Consider the following 12753-nt stretch of genomic DNA (forward strand, 5'->3'; position numbering starts at 1 on the left):
CTTGCAACAACTAGCACCAATCCTGGGGTTGGAAAACTTTTTCCATAAAGGGTCAGATGATACAATTTTAGGTTTTGTTGACCATGCGGTGTCTATTGCAACTATTCAACTCTACCCTTGTAAAGTGGAAGCAGCCGTAGACAATATATAAATGATGGGCATGGCTCTGCTCTATTAAACTGTTATGTACAAAAATAGGAATAGTTTGGGTTTGGCCCATAGGCTATAGTTTTCTGATCCCTGGTCTAGTCTCACGCCTCCGGGTTTGTATTTTGTGGTTAATCTAGGTTGGGCTCATCTCGGTGGCTCTACCTTGGGCTGTGAGTCCAGCTGGGCTGTTGCACACACTGCACATGAAGTTTAGATCTGCTCTGTGTCCATCCTGGGTCCCGGCTGAAGAGGCATGCTCTATTCCTGGCAGACCATTGGAGACCAAGAGAACAACCCAAAGCTTACAAACGTGTTTAAACCCTCCTTAGATAACCCCTCTGCTAATGTTTCATTGGCCAAAGCAACTTATGTGATCAAGTCCACCATCAGTAGGTGGGGAAGTAAAGTAGGGTCATAGTGAGAGGCAATTTTGTGATGAAGGGCATGGACATATGGTTTTAATGCAAAGAGGATGTGAAGAATTTCCTTCTTTTTTTTTTTTTTTTTTAGATGGAGTTTTGCTCTTGTTGCCCAGACTAGAGTGCAATGGCGCAAGCTTGGCTAACTGCAACCTCCGCCTCACGGGTTCAAGCGATTCTCCTGCCTCAGCCTCCCAAGTAGCTGGGATTACAGGTGCTCGCCACCACGCCCGGCTAATTTTGTATTTTCAGTAGAGACAGAGTTTCACCATGTTGGTCAGGCTGGTCTTGAACTCCTGACCTCAGTTGATCCACCTGCCTCGGCCTCCCAAAGTGCTGGGATTACAGATGTGCGCCACTATGGCCAGCCGGGAATTTCAAACAATGATTTAAAATACTGCAACATGTATAAAGGCATGTGTAAGACTGTGTGTGGTGGGTTGTATGTTAGAGAATGTTTTGTATGTGTGCGGTTTTTAGGGGATGCATTTGTGGCCACGTATATAAGAGCATATCTGAGAGGATATTTAGAAGACGCCATGTACCTGGGAGGCTATGTATGTGTGTGCCTCTGGGTGTATATGCATGACTATAAAGATGTCTCTGAATACGTGTGTATGTGACATATATGCTGGCATGTGTGTGTGTGTGTTGGGGTGCATGTGGGTATATACACATGGCTATAAAGATGTCCTTGGATGTATATATGTGCAGGGTAATGAGTATGCATGTGGGGTATATTTGTTGTGGGGGGCGTGTGTCAGGGGTGCATATGGGAGCATCTGTACACTTCTCAGGAGTATGTGTGCATATATTGGTTGGGGGGAGAATGAGGGCAGAGAGTAGGAGTGAGAGATGAGAGATGGCACACACTCCCCTTCCCCTGGTGCAGCCTCAAAAATCACTCCAATCTCACAACGTGAGTTCTTTGTAGCTAAGATTAATTTTCTTATTTAGCATTTATGTGGCACTTTGGATCTGCAAAGTGCTTTACAATCAGTTTTATTAGTTGTGCTTGTGTGTTATATATAGCAGCAACCTCAGCTGCACCCAGACACTGTCTCCAGAGATGTGAACCGAACCAGGCAAACTTTATCCTCTTCTTCAAGCTTTGCCCATTTCCCGAGATAATGTCAGCTTTTTTGTGTGGGGGCAAGTGTTATAGTGGATTGGTGATGGTGGTGATGCTTGGAAGTGCTAATGTGAACCTGCCTTCTAAGTCTTTCCCTTATCCAGTGAGAAATCAGTGATTGTAATCACTGGATTACCTGCTTGCTCAGATCAGGGTTGGTGAGTGAGGGGCTATTTGCAAGGCTAGTTTAAAATAACTCCCATTCTTGTGTTAATGCACCTGTTTCTTGTATTTGTCCTGATTTAAACTCTTGCAATGTGGCTACTGACCTGCCTTAGCGTGAGTTTCTCCCAAAGCAGACTATGCAACAAAGACTTAGGCACAAAGAATTCATTACGGAGGTGATTCTAGGAAGCATAAGCCAATCAAAGGTGTGGTGTTGAGCAGTTACTGCTGTGGGCAACTGGAGCTTAATTCTGCTGAGAAACCATGCTGCAGAAACATTTCCTTAGAGAACTGAGAAACTGGGGTACTTATCTACCCATTCCCACACCAGACTGGTTAGGGGTTGTCCCCCAGGATGTTAACTCCCCCACACATCTGAGTTGAGACTACTTGAGGCCAAGCAAGCTTCTCTGGAGTTGGAGAAAGTCCTCAGGTGAAGAGGATAACTGGACACAGTTGTTCAAGGTGGGAAATTTCTGCATGGGGGAATAATCTGCTGCAGCTGCTGGTAAATTCACATGGCCCAAAGGCAGGGGTAGGGATCAACAGTGTCTGCTCTGCTCTCCTGCACCCTAGTGAAATCTTTTCTTAAGGTTGTAAATTCCATGAGCAGGTCCTTGCCTCAATGTCCTCACCCTTTGGAGCAATTGACTGTCCTGGGACTCTGTGCCATCCTGGTTTCTCTGTCTCTCTCTCCAACTGCTCCTTCTCTATTTCTTTTTTTTCTTTTCCCCAAATGTGGATATTTCCCAAATATCTCTTTGTTTTTTCCTTGCCCATACTCATGCTCACCAGCATCCTGTATGATGTGCCATATTGAAAGCTGTAATCATCACCCCTCTCTCCAGTGCCTAGTCCTGTGTTGTTAGCACTGCCTCATTGAAATATTCATCAGATAATCACTTGAACAACTCAAGCTCAGCATTTTCAAATCCAACTACTCACCATCCTTGACCTCCTGCTCAAATCAGCTGCAACCTTGCTTCTCAAGTGTGTTTCAGGGCCAGCCTCATCAGCATCACCTGGGAGCTTGTAGCTGCAGAATCAGAGGCCCACCACAGACCAAGTGAATCGGATGTGTGTTTTTAACAAGTCCCTGGATGACTCACGTGCATATTCATGTTTGATAAGCATTGGTCTACACTATTGATTCTCTTGATTTCTATTAATGGCACCAGGCTTTTTCCAGTTGCTCAGTCTTTCAAACTTTGCGATCACTTGAATCCTAGGAGTAAGTGTCCACTAGCTTTCTCTAACTCAGGATTTTTGTGGGACCTGGGTCTCAGACAACAAGTCATAATAATAATGTAACTGGTATTGATATGTTTCAGTTGAATAAGTCCATGTCAATACCATCACACATACAATTTCACTTCAATAAATATTTATAGAGCTCTTGCTCTATGGTTGGTTCCATGCTAAGCTGTGATGGTGTAATATTGAACAAAACTCAGTCTTTACCCTCAAGGAGTTCACAGTTCACAGGAAGCAGATACAAATAGACACAGAGAGAAAAAGTAAAGAATGCCATGGAAACCAGAGGAACCCTAACGTAGCCCTGCAGGGTCAGAGGAGAGTCGGAAAGGAACCAGAAGGATGAGCAGACCTAACTAGTGAAGGTGAGAAAAAGAAAGGGCTTTGGGCAGAGGAATGGTTTGTGCACACACTGGGCTGGGATTGGGGCAGGGTACATTGGAGGACTCTGCCCTGTTTGTGATGTAGGGGGAAATCACCTTACCTCTCCTGCCTCATTTGTCTCAACTCTTAACATGCAAACAGTAGTGCCTACTCCTCAGGGTCATTGTGAAAATTCAGTAAAAATCAGGACATTTCAGAACTGCAACTACTTGGTCCTCATGAATATTGATTGAATATAAATTGTCAGCAACCACAGCTCGTACCTTAATTGTGGAAATAATAATCATGGTAGTGGATTGAATGCTGGTTTTCCCCCCTCCCCCAAAAGATGTCCCCATGTCAAATCATCTGAACCAGTGAATGTAATTTTATTTGGAAAAAGGGTCTTTGCAGATGTAATTAAAGATTTCAAGATGAGACCATCCGGAATTATCTGAGTAGGCACTATATTCCATGTCAAGTGTCCTGATAAGAAAAGGAGAGGACACAGGACAGGAGACAGGCCACGTGAAGATGGAGGCAGAGATTGGAGTGATTCAGCCAAAAGCCAACAAATGCCTGGAGCCACCAGAAGCTGAAAGAGGCAAGAAAGGATCCTCCCCTAGAGCCTTTGGAGGGAGTTTGGTCCTGTTGACATGTTGATTTTGGATTTCTCCAGAACTATGAGAGAGTACATTGCAGTGGTTTGAACCATGAAATTTGTGGTAATTTGTATAGCAGTGGCAAGAAACTGATACACATGGTTATTGATTTTTTCACATTCTCTACCTGTCAGGTGTGGATTCCTCCTCAATGATGTTTTGAAGTAATGCCATTATGCCCATTTTATGGATAAGGACTACTAAGGCTCATGGAGGAGAAGCAACTCTTGCTTGCTCATTCGTTCACTGAATACTGACTGGCCTCTTAGCTGACCAGACACTGGGGGACAGAGTCATGGGTAAAGGTTTGCAGAGGTCTCAGGGCTTATAAGTTTAGAGGAGGGAGGATGAATAACCATGTATACTGGGTTGAATAGTGCTTCCTCTCCCTAAACTGATTTCTACCTTGGACCTTGGAATGTGACCTTTTCTGTGAAATGGGAGAGTTCCCTGATTCCCCAAGCAGGATGTGCGACAGAGGTGTGGCTTGCCTGTTCAGTCACCCCGCAGCTCAAACACCTAGGGGGAGCACGCAGATGGGCAGGTGGAGAGGCTGGGCAAGTGCTTTGGGCTCTTGGCCCCATGGTAGTGTCTAGGGGTGGGTGCTTGCAAACCCAGTGTTACAAAGCTCTTTCAGCTTTTCCATCTGCAGATGGCTTGAGTGTTAATCAGCTCAGTGGACCCTCTGCCTTATCAGAAGGGCAGAGGGCCAATGTGACAGCTTTCTGTATCCTGAGCTCTTGCCCAATGTCTCAGAAGAATCACATCACACAAGGGTTTGAAGGATGAGTGCAAGGTTTTATTGAGCAGTAGAGATGGCTCTTAGTGAGATGGATGGGGAGCCTGAAGGGGGATGGAGTGGGAAGGTGATCTTCCCCTGGAGTCGGGCTGCCCAGCTGCTGGACTATTCTCTGACCGGCCCCAGCCAGACTCCTCTTGGCGTCCAGACATCTCTCCTCTTCTCTCTTTCTCTGCCACTTTGTTCTGCCATCCATCTGCTTGCCTCTTTGTCTCCTAGCCTGCTGGTCTGTTCTGGAGCTTGGGGTTCTGGGCTTATATGGGGGCAGGATAGGGGGCGTGGCAGGCCAAAAGGCAACTTTGGGGGCTTGAAAACAGGAATTCCCATTCTCATTTAGGGCCTCAGGTATCCAGGCTTGAGGGTGGGGCCTTTGCTGGGGAACCACCCTCTTCTACGCAGTGTCACCCTGTCTCCTGTCCGTATCATTTGGAAATAACATTACAGATATAATCAAGTTAAGACAGGTCATTCTGGATTAGGGTGAACCCGAATCCAATGACCGGTATCCTTATAAAATGAGGGAAATTAGGACAGAGACACGTGAACATGGGCAGAGATTGGAGTGATGTGTCCACAGGCCAAGGAATGCCAAGGATGCTGGCAGCCACCAGAAGCTGGAGGAGGCAAGGAAAGATCCTCCCCTGGAGCCTTCCGAGGGAGTGTGGCCTTACACACATCCTGACTGCCAACTTCTAGCCTCTAGAGCTTGGAGACAATGCATTCGTGTTGTTTTAAGCCATCCATTTTGTGGGCATCTGTTACAGGAGCCCCTGGAAACTTATATGGCATTTAAGAAATATATATGATTGTACACGTGGAAAGCACAGCTTAGGGGGCTGTGGGAACCTGGGAAGGGGAATGGAGGTGTGGGCAGGGAAGCTTCTTCCAGGAAGGCACGCTGGAGCTGAGATTGAGGGTCGAGTAGGAGTTAAGTGTGCAAAGAGGGATGGGAAATCTGAGCCAGAGGGAAGAACAGGTGTGAAGCCTCTGGTTTGAAAAGGACCTCGGTGCTGGTCAGAGCGCAGAGGGGCGTAAGGCAGGCAGCGGTGGGGCCATAGCCCGTGCGCCAATCATGACACATTCCCGTGCCCTGCGCTTCTGGTCCCTGGGTTCTCTTCTGGGGGCTGCCAGGTCAGTATGTCTGTGTGTTCTTCACTGGCTAGGTCTGCTCGTCCTTTGGGTTCCTTCCAGACTCTCCTCCGATCCCCCCCACACTGCCTACCACGCGGGGCGTTTGAACACGAATTTGGAGGTCCTTGTTTGTCCTTGAACGCTGCGGGGAGTGGAGGAAGGCGCCGGGAGGAGGCACAAAAGCGCTTTGTGCGACAGCTTCTCCTCCCGGAGCCGGCTCCGCCGTGAATGGGCCGCGGACAAAGGCGTCCCCTTCCAAGTACCTGTAATTGGAGCGTCCACGTGCGCGGGCGCTGCTGAAATGCAATGGACAAAAGGGAGAGGAATGGCCGCATCTTCCGGCTGCCCGTTGCTATGGTTTCCGCGGGGCTGGTGAAGGGAAGGGCGGTTACCAGGCAACGGGAGAGGGACCAAGACAAAGGGAGCTCAGGAGAGGGAAAGGTCTGGGGCAGGTGTAAGTACGTGTGCCGTGAGGTGGGGCGGAGACAGAGGAGGATGCAGAGAGACACCGAGGACAGAGGGAGACAGAGGGGAGAGATAAGAGAGAGACAAAGAGCAGGGAGAGGCAGAGAGAGAGGGAGAGAGAGAAAGAGAGAGGAGAGAGAGAGAGCGAGAGCGAGAGGGCCACGTTAAAAAACAGCTAACAGAGGCTCATAGAGACAGACAGGGACACAGAGACATTCATTCACTTACTGTGTGCCAAGCCTGTGTGCCTCTGGAGACAGGGCTATTAGCAAGAGAGACACCATCCCTGACCTAAGAACGCAGAGACCCAGAGAGAAAGAATGATGTTAGTGATAGAGCCAGAGGTAGATGCTTGCCTGCCTCCCCTGGGGTGACTGGGGCTCTCTCTTCAGGCCATTGTCTCCTGGAAGCTGGTGACTTCCGGGTAGGGTGTGCTCAAAGCCATTGTACCCTTCCTCCTGACTCAGGGCAGTGTCCACAGGCAGCTCCACTCCCAGGAGGCTGTTGTACAAAGTGACTTCTGGTTGAACAATGCTCAATCTCTCCATAGCAGCTCTCTTATGGCTTGCCAACTATGATGCTTGAATTTCCCGCCATTATAGTGATCGTGGACAAGTTAACTCATTTAGTAATTATATAGCAACAAAATGCTGTTAAGCATGTTGCTCAATTGCTCCTGTATGCTAGGTATTGTCAGCATTCTCACTTTACAAGAGTGGAAACTGAGGTTCTGAGAGATGAAATATTTTACCTGATGTCACAGTTACTCAGTGGCAAAGCCACTAAGGTCTTCTGATCTCTAGCCCGATGTTCTTCCTTCCACTTATATCCCTGTCTGGACCACGGCTTATTTGTTTACAAGGAACGGAAGCCTACACAAATTAACTCTAGTGAAATGGGGGATTTATCAGAAAGACACTAGAAAGATTCCTGAGATCCAAGGGCAGGAATCAGAGCTGGTTTTCACAAGAAACTCCACTGGGTACTACAGAGAGCTCAGAAGTCATGGAGACTATTCTTTCTCTTTCTGAGACCTCCTGGTGGCTCCTCTCCGCTTCTGTCTGCACACTGGCTCAGTGCCAAAAATGCCAAAATGACCTTCAAGGAAGTCTCCTTTCTTTTCCAGTTTACATTTTCAAGAGACAGCCTGATTGGCTCACTTCGATCAAGTGTACAGTTCTGATCCAATCAATTCTGGCCAAGGGTCAGGCCCCAAGCATACAACATGAGTGGCCAATTGACTTGTGGCCAGTTCTTCAGCAGGGGCTGCCAAAACAGGTGCTGTGGATGGGACAGACATCATGAGTTATCTATGTAAACTCACTCACTTCTATCCTGGGGATACCAAGAGTAACCTTGCCTGCCTTCCAGGGCTGTTGTAAGGAGCTCATACTTATCGAAGGAGTTTGCAAAGTGTTAAGTGCCACAGAAGAGCAAGTAATTACCTAGGTTAAATGGTAGTATCTGGATGACAAAACCATGTTGTCCTTCTTCATCCCCTTTGCCAGGATTGTGGCCTGAGGCCAATGGGGCAGCATGCAAGAAAATTGTTATTGACAAGGGAGTGAAGAAAGGAAGAGTTCAGAGGATACTTGAGCTAAAGTGTGTGCCATGATGAAATGAAAATGAAGAGGAGGATGTCATTCCTCCATTCTCTCACTCACCCATTTAATAAGCCCCATGAGCCTACAATGTGCAAGAAACTATACAAGATAATAAAGATACAATGGTGAAAAAGACATGGCCTCTGTTCTCCAGGGACTCAAAGGGGGTGAGGCACCAGGCACATAACCTGCCAGATACTATGTATTTTAAGATGTGCTATGAGAGAGATATAATGGGATCAGAAGAGGTGACTTAACTCAGACAGCAGCACCAAGGAAGGTGTTGTACCAAACACCTGTCAACTCCAACTGAAATGGCACTGTGCCCTGAGACACTGAATGAGACCTAGGGTTTACTGGAGGAACTTAAATACAGGGACATTTGATGCTCAGATGATCTCATTTTTGGCTAGTGGAAGACTATTAAAGTTGGTCCTTGAGTTCTCTAGAAATAACCCTAATATATCAACAGCTTTCTCATACTTTGGTATGATAATCCTTTCAGACTTATCTTATACATTTTCTACTCAAAGCCAGAGTCAGCCATTTCTCCAAGGAGCTCTGAACTCTTTGAGTGGGAAAATGGTATTTGAGACCATAATCTGCATGGTAGGAGTGCTCACTGCTCCTGGGTTAGTTATTGGCTCTAGGTATTTTAAGAGGACAGTTAGAAAATACATATTTTTTAGGAGAAAACATATCATGAGTTTATACTGATATTTCTCATTCAAAATCAGGATACAGTGTTTTTCCTTTGATCATATATCTCTTTTCAACTGAAAACCTTGATTTTTAATGACATGAAATTAGGTACTCATTGCTTTATTTTACAATACAAATATATTTTGGAATTGCAATACAATATTATTACTAAAAATATCATTGAAAGATTATCAGCTAGCATTTATTCAGTTTCTGGCTTTGTGCCAGGCATGGTACATATATCATATTGCTTAATCCAAAAACAAACCAGGAGGGTGATGAGATTATCATCTCTATTTTACTCATGAGAAATTTGAGGTTTAAGAGGTCACAAAGTCACAAGTCAGTATGTGATGAAGGCAGTATTTTAATCCCCAACTATCTGACTCCATTACTTTCTACTACTTTGGGTTTTATTTTTTTCCTCTTGTCTTTTGGCATTAATAAGGTACCTGCTCTCTAATTGCATGGGCTACCTGGTTATTTAATACTCCAAGGATGACTTGACATCGATTATTTGAAAATGCATAGCTGAGAAAGAGAGAGAAAAAAAGAGGGAGAGAGAAAAGGAAGCAGTTTACTGGCTCAATGTTATTGCAGGGAAGAGAATACTTCTTGAGAAACATGTTGGCTCATACTTTCAAAGTGACAGATTATTGCTTTCAGTTATATTAGCAGATGGATTCTGTTTAAAGGTGTTGAGTATTTCTCCTCTGCTGCCAGATTGTTTTAAGTGGGGGAAGCAAATGGGAGGAGTCCCAAGGGCCTTGGGAAAACATATTATCAGGCACAAGCTTGAACCTACTGGAGAAGTTTTACAGGGGTCACTGGCTCCCCACCTTTGGGTGTTTGCTCAAGCCATTTTCCCAAAATGAAATATCTTTTCTTTTTTACTCTGCCTAAGCAAATAATATTCAACCTCAGAGACCTAGTTTCTCTTTGAACCTTTCCTTGATCTTCCCAGCCTGTAATACTGTTCCCCTCTCTAAACTGGTTGTACTGGGTTAAATAGTATCCCCCAAATTCACATCCTCCTGGAAACCTAAGAATGTGACCTTATTTGAAATAGGGTCTTGGAGATGTAACGGGTTAACACGAAGTCATACTGGATGAGAGTGTGTCCCAAATTCAATTATTGGTCTTCTAATAAGAAGGTGCAAAGACACACAGAAAGAAGACAGACATTTGAAGACAGAGGTTGAGACTGGAATGATGTAGCCACAAGCCCAGGAATGCTAGGGTTTGTCAGCAGCCACGAGAAGCTAGAGAGGAGCAAGCCAGGATTCTTCCCTAGAGCCTCTGAGGGAACATGGTCCTGCTGATGTCCTGAGTTCAGACTTCTAAGCCCCAGAACTGAGAGATAATAAATTTCTGTTGTTTCAAGGCAGCAGTTTGTGGTAATGTGTTACAGCAGTCTTCAGAGACTAATACAGCACCTAATTCAGCACTGGTCGGGGAGAACAAGACTGGAAAGTCTGGGGTGAATTTTAAAGGAATTTTAAAGGATTCCCACTCATGACCCTAGTGGCCAATGAGAGGGAATAGGGAAAGGGCATTCCAGGAAGCAGGGGCTAAGACCAGGAGCAGAGAGACTGAACATAGTCCAGGAGAAGAGAAACAGATCGGGGTAGGCAGGCACCAGCATGCAGGGGCAGCATTTCTAGAATAATGCAGGACAGGTGTGAGATGAAGCCGGGAAGGTCGGCAGAGGCCAGATTCCTCAGGGTCCCAAAGTCCACATGAGGAACTTCAAAGCTTTGTGCAGACACCAGGGAGCCCTTTGAGGCATGTAAGCCAGAAAGAGACACAGCAGTCATCCTGAGCATGTCTGGAGGTTGCAGAGGGTGAGCTCAGTGCACGACTGATTTCTTCTCCACATTGACATTCAGTTTGGTGCCCACAGAAGACATGAAATTTCCTCCTTGGGTGGGGGCCCTGCCTCTGGGTCACCTCCAAGGCAGGCCTCCCATGGAGGTGGTGTTCATGGACCTGAGTGTTCCTCCAGCTCCTGTCTTGACTGTATCAGACACTGCCTGGAAGACCATCCAGCTGGCAGCCACCGACCTTTATCTAGTCATTTCAGAAGGTTCTGTTTTAAACTTTCTAGCCCAGAAAGCTGAGGAGAGGCCTCCCCCTACTTCTGCCAGTCCCCAGCCTAGGTCCCAGCTGCTCTCTCTGGAGCACAGGGAGAGCCACGCTGTCTCCAAGGAGACCAAGGGATTCTTTTTTTTTTTTTTTAAACTCCCCACCCTGCTTTAATTGGCAGTTCCATGACCTCCAGGATGCACCTGGCTAGGTCCTAGGATTTCCTTCTGTGGGTTTAGGGGAGGGAGGTGAAGGGGACGGAGGGCTGGCCCAGATGTTGGCCCCTGGTTTAGCTTTCTGTCCATCAGGTTTAGCCCTAACTTTGCCCCCCGCCAACATTTCTCTAATTCTTGAGTACCTCTCCCCCCACCCATTCCCTCGTCAGCACACCTGCTTAGATATTGGTCAAAGGGAATGAGAGAACCTGGGATTCTCGTGGCAGGTGGAGGATGTCCGTTGAGTGGACCCCATAGCTTCACAGAATACATCCCAGTGGTTAGCGCAGAGGTTCTGGAGTCATTCCCCACATTGCCACTTTCTAGTCGTGTGACCTTGACCAAGTAAAACCTCCATGTGCCTCAGTTTTCAACTCTGTCAAATGAAGATAAATACCCACCGCCTGGGGCTGTGGAGATAATTATAGAAGAAAATGCTTGTAGAAGGCTTAACCTAGTGTCTTGCGTATCTTAAATGAAATAAATGTGAATTAGCCTTAATAAGTGTGGCTGCATAAAAAAGGATGAGTTCATGTCCTTTGTAGGGACATGGATGAAGCTGGAAACCATCATTCTGAGCAAACTATCACAAGGACAGAAAACCAAACACCTCATGTTCTCACTCATAGGTGGGAATTGAACAATGAGAATACTTGGACACAGGGTGGGGAACATCACACACCGGGGCCTGTCGTGGGGTGGAGGGAGAAGGGAGGGATAGCATTAGGAGATATACCTAATGTAAATGACGAATTAATGGGTGCAGCACACCAACATGGCACATGCGCACATATATAACAAACCTGCGCGTTGTGCACATGTACCCTATAACTTAAAGCATAATAATAAAAAAAACCAAAAATGTGTTTATCAAAAAGACAATGTATATAGAAGCACCTTAAAAAACTACAAATCGTCATTTGAATTTTTTTCTATTTTTATTTTCCAAGTTTTATATGATCACAACATATAAAATAAACATTTCTATTATAATTTTTAAAAAAGGAAGTGTGGCTGCTTTTATTTCTGGGAAATATTCATGGGAATGAAAGGTGGTTGAATGAAACCTGCACTAAGAGACAAACAGACCTAGGCTTGCATTCCCACTTTGCTGCTTACTTGCTTGGTATCCTGGGCTTAGCTAATTTAACTCTGTGAGCCTCCATCTCTTCATCTTTAAAAGGGAAACAATAATCCCTAACTCTCAAAGTTGTTTGGCGGAGATGAGATAATATTTATAAACTGCTTGGCACTTAGCAGGGGCTCCGTAACTGCTTGACTCTACCATTTACTTTGTGCAAATGACATTCCCTCTGCTGACTTAGTTTCCCCATCTGGAAAATGGGGACAATAATAGTACCTACCTCATAAGCTTGCTGGGACAATTAAAAAATGTACTTTAAGCAAAGCTCTTAAAATGTGCTGGCATTGTTAGATGTGATAATTATTGTAGTACTAAAAGTTGATAACCAATATTTATTAAGTATTTAATTTATTAACTACTTACTATATTCCAGGCACTGTGCATTGCAGCCCTATGACTTAGGAGCTCTTATCAGCTCCACTTTACAAAGACTAAGTTGAGGCGTACAGAGTAAGGTCTCTTG

The 12753-nt window shown here is 45.6% G+C and overlaps 2 long non-coding RNA genes across 2 annotated transcripts; one reads left to right on the forward strand and one right to left on the reverse strand.

Annotated features, from left to right (window-relative positions):
• Positions 1–4922: 4922 nt before the first annotated feature.
• Positions 4923–6458, reverse strand: LOC129461121 (uncharacterized). Its single transcript, XR_008650384.1, has 3 exons — positions 6339–6458; positions 5485–5649; positions 4923–5192 (listed from the first exon to the last, which is right to left on the reverse strand). It is a non-coding gene; the product is annotated as an uncharacterized lncRNA (long non-coding RNA).
• Positions 6459–6475: 17 nt separating this feature from the next.
• LOC129461122 (uncharacterized) lies at positions 6476–8279 on the forward strand. Its single transcript, XR_008650385.1, has 3 exons — positions 6476–6529; positions 7667–7854; positions 8049–8279. It is a non-coding gene; the product is annotated as an uncharacterized lncRNA (long non-coding RNA).
• Positions 8280–12753: the final 4474 nt, after the last annotated feature.

This window comes from Symphalangus syndactylus, chromosome 13 (assembly GCF_028878055.3).
Source record: "Symphalangus syndactylus isolate Jambi chromosome 13, NHGRI_mSymSyn1-v2.1_pri, whole genome shotgun sequence".
Taxonomy (NCBI): Eukaryota; Metazoa; Chordata; class Mammalia; order Primates; family Hylobatidae; genus Symphalangus; species Symphalangus syndactylus.